Genomic DNA, 6,000 nt, shown 5'->3' with positions numbered 1-6,000 from the left:
TTGGACTGTTTTTTTTAAATAAAAGGAGAAAAGAGTATATGTCAATAAAACAGAAGCCCAAAAAACCAATAAACATCTAGAATAGATATAAGAAGATGTGGTATGAGTGCCAATGAGACAACTCTCCATCCAAGTCAAAATTTATAAAAGTAAACCATTATAGGTCAAAGTACGGTCTTCAACACATAGCCTTGGCTCACAGCGAACAGCAAGCTACAAAGGGCCCCAAAAATTACTAGTGTAAAACCATTCAAACGGGAAAACCAACAGTCTAATCTATATTAACAACGAGAAACGAGAAACACTTATGAACCACATCAACAAACGACAACTACTGAACATCAGATTCCTGACTTAGGACATGTGCAAACAATTGCAGCGGGTTTAAACGTTTTAAGAAGTCCACTTATTGATTTGAAGTAGTTGGGCAGGTATTCCGGCAGTTCCAGTTTTTTGTGTGTTGACTTATTAACACTTCAAACAACATAAACAACCACAGTTGTTTTCAAATTTGAATATGTTGCTACTTATGACAAAATGGAGGTCAAGTTCTATATTGACTATTTTCAATTTTGCTCTTCATGACTTGGTATTTCATGTTGTTTCCATGAAATACATCTGAATTTTGAAAATTGCACTTATATTGTGCAATAACTTGAGAACAGTTTGACCAAAGCTTTTCAAATTTTTATATATTGTTACTGATGACAAAATTTAGGTCAAATTTGATAATGCCAAATTTCACTTTTGTTGCTCAGGAGTTATGGCCCTAAATTGCTTTAACAATTAACACTAATAAATGTAATTTAAACTCTGGTTTGATGTCATTTGGCAATCATTTGTTATTATAATATTGTTATACAATTTTTTTCTTATATTTGACATATATACACAGAAAATTCAATAGACATCTAGAAGATTATCTTTTTCATCACGTGCAGAGAGGGTGGCACTATTACCTACAGTATGAGAAACAGGCTTAACCACCAATCAATGTTGACCAATGAACCATAAAAATAAGGTCAAGTTTAGAATATTCTGCTAAGCAGACATGTACACCTTGCAGTCATTACATACACCAAATATGGTTGACATATTGCATAAAGTATCCAAGAAACAGACTAAAACAGGAAAAGTATTGACCAAAGAAACCATTAGAATAAGGTCAAGATCAGAGGTACCCTGCCAGACTGACATGTTCACCTTACTATCATTCAATATATTAGATATAGATGACTTATTGATCATGATATCTGAGAACCGTACTTTACCATGAAAACTTAACATAAATCAATGGACCAGTAAAATTAGGTCAAGGTCAGATGACCATGCCCATACACCAAATAGAGTTGACCTATATTGTTTATATAGATAGACTAACAAGAGTGCACATGCTGAAATGTCTATCCTGTTTTACCTATCATTGAATTCATATTGCAAGTCAGTAATATGAAGGTTTTACTACAAATATCACATAAACTTAACATTATCACTGTTCTATGAAAATGAGGACATGGTCAGATGAACCATGCCAGACAGACATGTATACCTTACAATCATTCCATACACCTAATATAGTGGTTCTATTGCTAATAGTTCCAGAGAAACAGATCAAACCACAAAAATCTTAACATTGACCAATGAACCATGAAAATGAGGTCAAGGTCATATAAACCCTGCCAGACAAACATGTACACCTTTACAATCATTCCACACCAAATATAGTTGACCTATTGCTTATAGGTTGCACTTTTGTAAATATAGACAATGCAATTTCCAATAGGAACTCCTCTAATGGGCACCTTCAAACTAGTTTAAACAGGCCACATTCTGTATCTGTCACAAGTCAGGACCCTGTAATTCAGTAGTTATCATTGTTGCTGTATATCATATTTGTTTTTCATTCATTATTTTGTACGAAATTCAGGCTGTTAGTTTTCTCATTTGAATTGTTTTACATATGTCATTTCAGGGCATTTTATAGCTGACTATGCGGTATGGGTTTTGCTCATTGTTGAAGGCCATACAGTGACCTATAGTTGTTAAATTTTTACATCATTTGGTCTCTTATGGAGAGTTGTCTCATTGGCAATCATACCACATCTTCTTATTTTATATAAACTGTGCCACTTTTACTATAAATTTTCATAAATAAATTGTTGACCCAGAGATATGTCTCGTCTGTCTGCATGAAATTCAGAAAAAGACAATCAGATGGACAGCAATATTGCTAATTAATTCAAAGTCACTGGACCATGAACTAGGGGACAGGGCCTCAAAATAGTCATTAAACTTTGGTATTTACAAAGTGCAACCTATACTAACATTTATTTAAATTAAACAAAAATTTTGCAATTTTTCCATTTATAAAGGAGCATAACTCTAGAACGGTTAAAGTGACGCCACCAAAATTCAAACTTGATCTGTGTTTTCTGGTAATAAGCATTGTGTATAATTTTCGTAACATTTGGTTGAGGCAAACTTAAGTTAGAGAACGGAAACTAAAAATTTTGCAATTTTTCCATTTATAAAGGGGCATAACTCTAGAACAATTAAAGTGATGCCACCAAAATTCAAACTTGATCTGTGTTTTGTGGTAATAAGCATTGTGTATAAGTTTCATAACATTTGGTTGAGGCAAACTCAAGTTAGAGAACGGAAACCAATTTTGGGACGTATTTACGTACAGTCGGATAAGGGTAAAACTTAATGCCTCCACAGCTACGGCGGGGGCATAAAAATCTTGAAAAACACTTTTTCTTACAACAATACTTATTTATCAGAAGCATAGGTTTGTGAAACAGCTGTATTTACATATAGCAACCTATAGTATCTGATGAAAATGAGGTTAAGGTCATATGAACCCTGACAGACAAGTACACCTCACAATTGTTTCAATACACTAAATATAATCGACCTATATCGGAGAAATAGACCAAACCACAATAAAAACTAATCATTGTCCATTGAACCATGAAATTTGAGTTCAAGGTCATATTAAACCTGTCAGTAGGACATGTACACCTTACAATCATTCCATACACCAAATACAGGACTTGACCACCTAACTGAGCATATCTATGTCTGGCATACTGTGACTTTCAGGTGAGACAAAAATGAGATCAAGATCAGGTAAACCCTGTCTGGCAGACATATAGAACTTGCAAGCATTCCATTTACCAAATAGTTATCCTGTTACTAATGAGAAATTTATGTGGCAAAAGAAAATATACCGGTAGCTTATTAGGAAATTTTGTAAGGGTTCCACGGAACCCAGTGTCTCGCCTACTTTTGCTGTTAGTCGCAGGCTCAACAAAAATAGGGAAAAAATTATTAAAAATTTTCCTCTAGGTACGATCTTTTGATTGTAAGAAGCTTCTGTCCAAGTTTGGTACAAATCCAGGATAGTTTAAGAAAGTTATTAACATTTTTAAAACTTTAACCACAGAGTGAATGTAATATTAATGTTAACTGGCAGAAAAACTAAGTCCATTTATAAGTAAAATACAGATAAACAGTATTTTTTTTTTACAAAATTTACTTCTGGATACTATCTTATGATCATAAACAAGCTTCTGTCCAAGTTTGGTAGAAATCCAGGATAGTTTAAGAAAGTTATTAAAATTTCAAAAACTTTAACCACAGAGTGAATATTTGTGGACGCTGCCGCCGTCGACGACGGAATGTAGGATCGCTATGTCTCGCTTTTGCGACAAAAGTCGCAGGCTCAACAAAAATGAGGTCAAGGAAATATTACGTACAGAAGCTTCATAACAAAAGACATTTTCAAAATTGAGTTTTCTTCTTCCAATTCAAACATCTCATACAAGTTTCACATAATTTGATAAAAGGATTCTCAAGTTTTTGTAAGATGTGGGGACGAAAAACGACAGAGGAATACCATAATATGGCAGGTATAAGTTGTGGTATAATTGCTTACAGGAAAATATCTACCCGACACTTAAGAATGAGGATGAAAACAACTACAGATCATTGTATGGTGTAATGGTTATTACTTGTTAATTTCACCAGCAATTTTAATGACGATTTGGACATGCTTCAAGCATCAGCCTAACCAAACGTGCTGGATTTGTATTGATACTCTGAAATGCCTCACAAATGAACCATATGGCAGCTGGTAGACAAAGTCTGGAAGCACATTCCCTTTTTCCAGAGTAAGGCATCCTATTTGAAATCCCTTTGGCCCTATGCAAATTTGCAACTATGACGGTAAAGATAAACATGCCAACCTTGACAAACTTCTTGCATATGAACCAAGAGATCTTTACAACACAGTTCATTCTCAAAACAAAAACAAAATTAAGATGTTACTTAGTTGCAAAAATTTAAGACATATTTTAATAAAAGAGAGGGAATACAAGTGTATGCATGCATATATTGACATTCCTCTATAAGGTATTAATAATCATGATAAAATTTGAATTACTTTGTCGTTATTAAACAGCTTCATAGGTCCAGGGAACAGCATGTGCTCCATGATGAAAATTGGAAGGGACAGGATAATATCAGTATGGTCATGAAAGTTGGATAAATTGGGGAGCGCACAAAAAATAAATGATTGGGATCATAAATTCAAATCTCACATTCAACCTGCACTGGAGGTGGCTTGGCAGAAATCAATCCCCAATGCCTCTCCCAACTATTTTGAGTGTTTTTTATATGTAAAATATTACACAAGTAAGAGTTGAGTGGTAGGTACTGTTTAAAGTATACAACAAATAGTAAAGATGGTATATAGTTTATTCCATGGCTTATAATTCCAATCTGTACAGAGTTGAACACATTATGTGGCAAAATATTGTTCCTGAATGCTAAATATTAATGTCTGAACACAATTATTGAATATCTGTACATGTATATGGAGTGAACACATTTGGTTGATAAATACATTTGATTATGTTTAAATCTATTTCCTTTCAATAGTATGCGTAGCTGTAGGATGTTAAAGAAAACAGTTAAACAACTAAGCAAAAAAAAATTTCTTTGCACCAGATTTACATGAACACATTTTGGCAAAATAACAATATAAAATATTGAACACTTTTGGCAAAATATTTGTTTCAATAGCACTAAATGCCCTTTCTATCAAATAACACCAGAAAAAATACCAATAAAACTTGTGAATATGCAATATATTCTTATGTAGATTGTATAAAGTTTGTAAGATCAGTTCAGCTTATTATGTATCTTATTACAGTTATAATGAAAACGATTTTCATGTATAATAATTCAAAGTAGCACCTATGAATGAAACTTTACAAGTCAAATACAAAATTAGTATGATACAAGGTTAAATTTACAATTAATGAATTTATATCATGATTGATGTTTTTTAAAGAATAAACAGATCAGATCTAAAATAACTTTTTTAATTTATAGTGTCCCATCAAAACATACATAACTGTGAAAATATTGAATCTTCCAATTAATTTCATGTATTAAATGACATATCAAATATAATATATATATATTTTGACTTTTTTCAAAACATTTGTTCATATAACAAGAGTGCACACGCTGAAATGTCTCGCCTTCTTTACTAATCATTGATATTATGTTGATAGTCCTAAATATAAAGCTTTATTACAACTGTCACATAAACTTAACATTAACCAAGTAAACTAAACATTGACCAATGAACCATGAAAATGAGGTCAAGGTCAGATGAACCATGCTAGGCAGGCATGTACAGCTAACAATTCTTCCATACAACAAATATAGTTGACCTGTTGCTTATAGTTTAAGAAAAACAGACGAAAACACAAAAACTTAACACTGAGCAATGAACCTTGAAAATGATGTCAAGGTCAAATAAAACCTGCGTAACTGACATATAGATCATAAAATATTTCCATACACCAAATATAGTTGAACTATTGCATATAGTATTAGAAAAAAAGACCAAAACTCAAAAACTTAACTTTGACCACTGAACCATGAAAATGAGGTCAAGGTAAGATGACACCTGCCAGCTAGACA

This window comes from Mytilus californianus, unplaced genomic scaffold, assembly GCF_021869535.1.
Source record: "Mytilus californianus isolate M0D057914Y unplaced genomic scaffold, xbMytCali1.0.p SCAF_2, whole genome shotgun sequence".
Lineage (NCBI taxonomy): Eukaryota > Metazoa > Mollusca > Bivalvia > Mytilida > Mytilidae > Mytilus > Mytilus californianus.
This window is presented reverse-complemented; position numbering follows the sequence as displayed.